Source organism: Giraffa tippelskirchi, chromosome 14 (genome assembly GCF_054371585.1).
Source record: "Giraffa tippelskirchi isolate mGirTip1 chromosome 14, T2T-mGirTip1v1.2.pri, whole genome shotgun sequence".
In the NCBI taxonomy this organism is placed as follows: Eukaryota; Metazoa; Chordata; class Mammalia; order Artiodactyla; family Giraffidae; genus Giraffa; species Giraffa tippelskirchi.
Window position 1 is genome coordinate 61,260,259 of NC_137288.1, and position 8,602 is coordinate 61,268,860.

Sequence of the window (8,602 nt, forward strand, 5' to 3'; positions counted from 1 at the left end):
CACACCAGGCTCCTCTGTCCTCCACTATCTCCTGGAGTTTGCCCAAATCCATGTCCATTGAGTCAGTGATGCTATCTAACCATCTCATCCTCTGCTGCCCTCCATCTTTCCCAGCATCAGGGTCTTTTCCAATGAGTTGGCTCTTCACATCAGGTGGCCAAAGTATTGGAGCTTCATGACCCTGGCGAAAGTGAAAATGTTAGTCACTCAGTCACGTCCGACTCTTTGCAACCCCATGGACTGTAGCCTGTCAAGCCCTTTTGTCCATGGAATTCTCCAGGCAAGAATACTGGAGTGGGTAGCCATTCCCTTCCCCAGGGGATCTTCCCAACTCAGGGATGGAAACTGGGTCTCCTGCATTGCAGAAAGATTCTTTACCATCTGAGCCATCAGGGAAGTCCCAAGTGCTCCTCAAATGCTAACGGTGTTTCTCTCATTTTAGCACAAAGAATTGTCTGGTAGGCTTGTTGAAAGAGATCCCAGGATCCCTTCTACTTACTGGTTCGACAGGTCGGAGGAGGACCCACCCAAGATGCTGGAGTCCCCCACGCACACAGGGGATGGTGATTCTGCTGAGGGGACCACCTGGAGGAGTGCTGTGTTCCAACACACAAGAGGCCCTTGGGATGTACTTATGCCAATTGTGAAGATACAGCCAAGTAGCAATTACCCTACAGGCTTTCACATCTCTCAGCTTAATATTTTTTTAATCCTCAACAAATTCTATTTTCTCTCCTCACTCATTACACCAACAGCTGCATTCCATCTCCCTAAACATTTTGTCTGTGGATTCACAGATTGCTGTCGCTGCAGATAGAATAATCTCATGGGCTGCAGAAGTTTTCTGCTCAGTGGTCTGCCCGGTTCACATAACAGGGTCACGGAGAAACTCAGGCAGAAAGGACAATCTCTTCACTCGAAAGATGAGAAGGATTCAGAGATGCAGTGAGGCTTGCACCAAGGCCCAGAGTCAGTGAGCAGCAAGAATCAGTCTCAGCTCAAGTATTTATACACATCTTCCTTTCCCGTCTAAGGGAGGGGGTATTAAATGGGGGAAAAAAAACATCAATGTCCATCAACCCAAGGTGTTGAAGTCAGGTCCATCCCGAGCTCCATTTCTGATCTTTTTCAATTATTTTTCCCAGAGCTTCTTGGAAAATCCTAGAAGAAAATGGGATTAGCTAGAGAGGATCCTGCCAACGAAGGCAAAAATCTTTCATCTGCTTTGGATGCCTTCTAAGAGGCAGAAATATTTTTAATGAGCTAGTTGACTAGGCCTTTTTCATAGCTCTGAAGTTGAAATGTAGAGTTCGACAAAAGCGTAATTCTTAAAATATCTAACTTCTACCACAAAAGACTTTCAAAAAGGTATTAAATGAGAAACAGCACTGTGTATACTGGACAAACAATATTGTGCATGTGTATGCATGAGTGCATGCTAAGTTGCTTCAGTAGTGTCCACCTCTTTGCAACCCTATGGACACTAGCCCACCAGGCTCCTCTCTCCAGGGGATTCCCCAGGCAAGAACACTGGAGTGGGTTGCCATGCCCTTCTGCAAGAGATCTTCCTGACCAGGGATCAAACCTGCATCTCATGTCTCCTGCATTGGTAGGCAGGTTCTTTACCACTAGCACCACCTGGGAAGACCATGCATGTATATATATTTGCTAATTTCTGAAATATTTCAGCAATTCACTTTAACTTTGATGATGGAGGGAAGGAACACAGGCTCACTGAGGACTGCTTCCCAGTTTACTTTCCTCCTGGGGACAGACACAGCAGGACGTCAGAAACTGGTCAGCTTCCCCACCTTCACGTCAGTATTCTTCTGGAGGCTTGAAGACTGGGTCTGCCTGAGACAGGCCTCACACAGAGCCCACGCCCCACAGGTCACACAGCCTCCTGTCCTCCACCAGGAAGCAAGGGCTTGTCGACATTTCTGGAGACTGTTTCCTGAAACCTTTCCCTGACTCACTAAAGCAGGGGTCCCCAACCTCCAGGGCCCAGAGTAGTACCTTCTGTCAGGTCAGCGGCGGCGGCAGGTTAGAAATAAAGTGCACAGTAAGTGTAATGAGCTTGAATCATCCTGAAATCATCCCTCCAACCCCCGGTCCGTGGAAAAATTGTCTTCCACAAAACCAGTCTCTGATACCAAAAAGGTTGGGGACCACTGCAAAGGACGAAATGGAAGATGATGGGGGTGCAGGAGAGAGGCCAGCACTGGTCTGTTGCTGGGACCCAGAGAACCCTGGAGAGGTCCCAACAGCTCACGTCCTAAGGAAAGACTCCTGGAGCATGGAGCCTCATTCCCCCTGCTATCAGCCTCTCACCTGGCGCGATCTGCTCCTGGGTTCTGCCCTGGCCCTGCTCTCGGCAGGCTGCCTGGCCCTGAGCAGGTTGCTCCACGTCTGACCCTTCATTTCCTCCATGTGAAACAGAGACCATCCCTGCTCGGTCGGGGGTTGGAGGAGGCGCCAGGGTCAAGGCTGCCTCTGCTTTCGGGGGAGCCCACCTGCCAGTTTACAGCCCGAGGTTGGTCCACCTTCAGAAGAGTAGTTGATGAGCACTGCTACCTCCTGGGTAGCTAGCAGACGATGACACTCACCCACGCTCTGCTTCACATGTTCCAGAAGCTTCTAGGCCAGACTCAGCAGCTGAGGCTCTCTTACCCACCACCTCTGACCTGCCCTCCAGCCCCAGAGCCAGCCAGGCCAGCAATGCACTGACCATGTATGTGGACGTTCTCTTCTCTGGGCTCCTGCCCACACCACTCCCCAGGCCTCAAATGCCTTCCCTTCCCCCCTTCTCCCCAGGCCTTTCAAACTCCTCCAGGCCCTGTTTGGGTCCCCACTCTGCCAAGCCTTTCTGTCCTGAGAGTTCTCTCCTCCTCCTTCCTTCCAGGTGCCTTCATGAAGCCCTCTCTGACCGCCCCCCACCCCACCCAGAGGCACTGTGAGCCCCCAGGGTGCATCCGCAGTGCACCTGCATGGTCTGTAGTTTACAGTTTGTATCTCTGTCCTCCCTTCTAGATCTATAAGCATCCTGTGCAGTATAAGTGAAAATCACTCAGTTGAGTCCGACTCTCTGTGACCCCGTGGACTATACAGTCTATGGAATTCTCCAGGCCAGAATACTGGAGTGGGTAGCCTTTCCCTTCTCCAGGGGATCTTCCCAACTCAGGGATCGAACCCAGGTCTCCCGCATTGCAGGTGGATTTTTTACCAGCTGAGCCACAAGGGAAGCCCAAGAATACTGGAGTGGGTAGCCTATCCCTTCTCCAGGGGATCTTCCCAACCCAGAAATCGAACCGGGGTCTCCTGTATTGCTGCTGCTGCTGCTGCTGCTAAGTCGCTTCAGTCGTGTCCGACTCTGTGCGACCCCAGAGACGGCCGCCCACCAGGCTCCCCCGTCCCTGGGATTCTCCAGGCAAGAGTACAGGAGTGGGTTGCCATTTCCTTCTCCAGTGCATGAAAGTGAAAAGTGAAAGTGAAATCGCTCAGTCGTGTCCGACTCCCAGCGACCCCATGGACTGCAGCCTACCAGGCTCCTCCATCCATGGGATTTTCCAGGCAAGAGGACTGGAGTGGGTTGCCATTGCCTTCTCCACTCCTGTATTGCAGGCAGATTCTTTTCCAGCTGAGCTATGAGGGAAGCCCCATAAGCATCCTGAGGCCTCACTCATTTCTTCCATCCCCTGTGTCAGTCACCAAAGTGGTTTAATAAACACTGTGAGGACACACGAACCATCTCTATATAGTAAGATAATTTAGTTACAGTTATCAATGACCTTATAAGTAAGCCCCCAATGCCAGTCTATCTCACACTAAACAAACCACATGTGAAAATCAGATTTACCTAAAAGATACATCCAAAGGGTTACCTACAATAGGATTCACCAGAGGACTCTTCTTAAATATATATATATATATATATATATACACACACACACACACATATATATATATCAGGTTCCTGTAATTTTCTAATAGAACCAGCTGTTACCTAATGGAAGGTATTCCCCAGAACTGACTGTAGTTGGGGCTTGCCCTACCTGCATCCTCGACCTCATCAGTCCACGTAATTACAAAGTCTCAACAGAGTCCCCAAGACGTGGGGCTGTTCTGCAGTCCCACAAACACAAGCAGGCACTCCCTTCCAGAGCCTCCAGCCAGGGACACACCAGCACCTAAGGTCCAGACTCATGAAAGGATCAGACACTGCAGACTGCCAGGACCCCAAACAAGCACCAACATCAGTTCTCCTCATTCATAAACTGTAAAGGCTTTGCTTTTCACTAAAATATTTGAAATGGACACCATCTTAGTTTCTTTTCCCTACATCCATGATTCAAACTCCTCATGAAAACAGCATACTGTTGGGAGCTTTTGGAGTCAGACAGGCAGCCCTGAATTGAACCCCAAAGCTACTACTGAGCAGCTATGCAACTTAGACACAAAAGTTAGCCTCTAGGCCTCTGCTTCCTTGCATGAAAAACAGGGTGACTTGAGAATTAAACCCTGTGCAGAAAGCATGAGAATACTGCTGCAGAGAAGGCATTCACTAAGTGACCATTTTCATCACCAAATCATGTCTCCTGATCACATCTGCTCTGTGTAGGAAGTCTGTCCTAAAAGAAGTAATAAAACATGGTTCTGTCTCGGTGGAGCTTATTTTTAAAAGAAAGCCCTAAAATGCAAGTCAATCCCACAATAAAATACCACTATGCCTCCACTATGATGATTAGAATTTTTTTAAAAACAGAAAATACCAAGTGTTGGCAAGGATGTGGAGAAATCAGAATCCTCACAACATTGCTGATTCAACTGTAAAATGGTGCACCTCCTGTGGAAAATGGCTTGGTGTTGACTGAAGAAGATGAACACAGAAATATCACACAACCCAGCAATTCCATTCCTAGGCATGTACCCAAGAGAACTGAACACAGGTACTCAAATCCTCTTCCACAGGTGTTCATAGCAGCACCATTCACAATGGCCAAAGAGGTAGAAACGACCCAAATGTTATCAGCTGAGGGACAGATAAACAAAATGTGGTAGGAGCCATACAGTGGACTATTATTATTCAACCATAAAAAGAAATGAAGTTCTGATACCTGCTACAATGTGAGGGACCTGGAAAACACTATGCTTTGGAAAGAGGCTAGACATGAAAGGTCATATATTATATGAAATATCCAGGACAGGGCAATCCATACAAACAGAAAGCAGACTCGTGGTTGCCAGGGCTAGTGGGAGGGAGAAATGGGTCCGTGGTGCCTTTCATACGTGATAGGAACATTCTGGAACCACAACAGGGTGATAGTTGCCCAACATCGTGAATGTACTGAACGTCACTGAACTGGACACTTTAAAATAGTCACCTGTATATGGTGTCAATTTCATCTCAATAAAAAATTTTAAAGGCTCTTTAAGAAGATATTAAAAATTCCCCATTTTCAAATAGTTGGATGTAGTGTGTCCCTGCTTGTTCAGGCATTTTGCAAATACCTGCTGGCAGCCCTGCTGTGTACCAGGAGCTGATCCCTGCCTTCGGGTGTTTCATCTTCTCATGGACCATCTGTGCCATTAAAAAGGGTTTGTGCACATATATATCACACAGACATAAGCCACGCACAAAATATAATGTAGTTTTCTCCCATGCTAGCTCAGTCATGTAAGCAAACACTAATGGGCCCATGAACCATGTATATGTAAATAATAACACTTTCACCATAGCATGTTATGTGTGTTTTTCGCTCTATTAGTAAATTTAATTGAATTACCATCTAAAACTTCAGCAAAACCATATTATGACCTATGATTAGCGTGAAATTTCCTTGTATTCTGTGACACCCGATATCCCCTCTGCCTACTTAAACTGGTTTTTGATAATAGACAGAAACTCTAGCAACCATAATTTTATTCTCAAAAGTTTACAGACTTCACAGTAAAACCGTGAGATTCCTTACGAGTTTTCTGACACACAGTGCTAAAACATATTTTCATCAAAATGTGGCTTCTTTAGTTGAATAAACGCTCATACCCATAGGGGAGATTGGATACTTTGTCCCCATCGGTGCCAAGACACAGTAGCATTTCCATTAGGAAAGGCATTGCCATGTTCTTTCTTTTGTTTTATTAAAAGGCACAGGGAAAGTGTGAATGTTTTTCTCAACTCTGTTTTCAAGTGAACATTGAAGATAAAAAAAAATTTTTTTTTGCTTGAAAAACAAGAATACTATGAATCAGAAAATGCTTTGGAACCAGAAGGAAAAATACATGTAAGAACTACAAGAAATCCCTGTGCAATCCAGAAGATGCATATACCTGCAAGCAGAGTACCAGCCCTTTACCGTGGCATCCTTGCCATCATTAATTCTGTATCACTGTTTGCTTCTGACATAACCCTCCTGCTTGACCATTTTGAATGGTATGTGTTGTTTTTGTTCTTTTTTTTTTAAGATAAACTTCAAGTGAAACTATTTTAAGAATGTTATACTACCCTTCTTGATAAACTACAGACATCCAAATGAGAATGGAGAAGCCCTGTTTTAATTTCTTCAGACTGAAAGAGGATTAACTACACAGATTAGCAAAGAGACTATGGTGCTGGAAATCAGACTCAAATAAAGACCTGATGAGCAGCCGGAACAGGGACCTTCAGAAACCAAGCCTCCACCCCGGCCTCCACTGCTCTGAGCTTACAGGGACCTGGTGGAGGCGTGTCCCTTCTGAGCTCCCTCCTGTAGGAGTGGGTACCAGGGATGCCCGGTCACCTGGGTGGGACTGGAGAGGGTCACAGAACTACCTTTACCCCTTTCTCAAAAGGTACGATGCTGTACACCTTTCTAAATACTAAACTGAAAAGAAACTGTCTGAATTAAGGGATTCATCGAGATAAATGAGGACACCTAGAATTTGATTTTTATTTAGCAAATATTTATATGTAGTGCCTGTTATGTGCCAGGAACTGTTCTAAGAGCTTTACAAGTATTAGGTGATTTAATCTTCTAAGCATATGTAATCCTTATGGTTACTCAGCATCTAGGTATACACCAGAACAATGGAAAGTAAGATTTCAAACAGATACTTGCATACCAAAGTTTATAGCCTCATTAGTCACAACAGCCAAAAGGGGGAAACAAACCAAATGTCCACTGACAGGCGAATGAATAAACAGCAGGTGGTCTAATACCTACAATGGCAAATTATCCAAACATGAAGGAAATTCTGACACCTGCTACCACCTGGATGAACCTTGAAGATGCTATGCTTCGTAAAATAAGCGAGAAACAAAAGGACAAATATTGTATACCCCACTCACACGAGGGACCTAGAATGGGCAAATTCCTAGAGAGAAAAAGCAGAATAACAGCTTCCAGGGATGACGGGGGATGGGAAAGGAGAGTCAGTGTTTAAGGGATGCAGAGTTCCAGTCTGGAAAGATGAGAAGGTTCTGGAGACGGATAGCGGTGATGATTATACACAATGTGAATGTAGTTCATGCCTCTGAACTATACCATGAAAAATTAAGATACAGTTAAGATGGTAAATTTTGTCATGCATATTTTACCACAATTTAAAAAAACAAACAAAAACAATCTATTAGGTAGCTCCATCAGTGTAGCGCTCATTTTCCAGATGTTGGTCCCCTGTCCAGGTGCCACACCGGACACCATAGTCACAGCAGTAAATACCACAGCCTCGCCCCTCCTGCCCTGACAGAGCCTGTTCTCCACTGAGGAGACACACCAACGGCTGTCTAATTACAACTGAGGCACGGGCCACAAAGGGTGAAGCTAGGACTCAGAGGGCAAATTGCAGGGAGCTGCAGGGGAGACTGTCCAGGGAGCAGCTAAGTTGTCTGAAATGTCTGCAGCAAACCCAAGATGTCACTCCAGTGACCAACGGCCTTGACGAGAGCTGCTGTACACATTCCTGCTTGCAACTCACACACGGTCCTGGCCTGGTAGACTCCTCTGCGGACAGCAGTCACACACGCATGAGTGCCGGGACCTGTGCAAATGGGTCTCAGCACAGCCTCAGGCTCTCCAAGCTCCCTTCCGGTGTCCACACACAAACACACATACACACAGGCTCTCCAAGCTTCCTTCCAGTGTCCGCACACACACACACTCATTCACTCTCTCTCTCCCCTCTGTAGCCTGCCATGGTGGTCAAGAGAGTCCACTGTGGAACCAGATTTCCTGATTAGAATCCCCGCCCTGCCTCTCTCTGGCTTGGTAAACTTCAACAAGTTATTAAATCTCTCCAGACCTTGGTTGCAAAGGCAGGAACATATACGCTTCATAAGACTATGAAATTAAATGAGTCTCCATGTGAAAAGTGTCTTAAGAACAGTGCTTATCATATGTAAAAATTAAGTTAACCACCATCATTATTACCTTATTTCATACTCACAAGACCCAAGAGGCAGGTGGGGCAAGACCAACTTAACTCCATCTAACAGATGGAAAATAGGGCAAAGAAAGAGCAGGTAGCTTGAGATCATGTACCTGGTAGGTGTCTACTGCTCTCCCCACCATGCCATGGAACCTGCAACAATCTAAAAGCATATGATGACAATTTCAAGCATCTCAGC

At 46.1% G+C, this 8,602-nt stretch overlaps 1 protein-coding gene across 7 annotated transcripts in view; it reads right to left on the reverse strand.

The window, feature by feature from the left end:
* MYO5B (myosin VB) overlaps positions 1–8,602 on the reverse strand; it is a 337,885-nt gene that overhangs the window by 252,630 nt on the left and 76,653 nt on the right. The gene's annotated exons all lie outside the window — the stretch shown is intronic.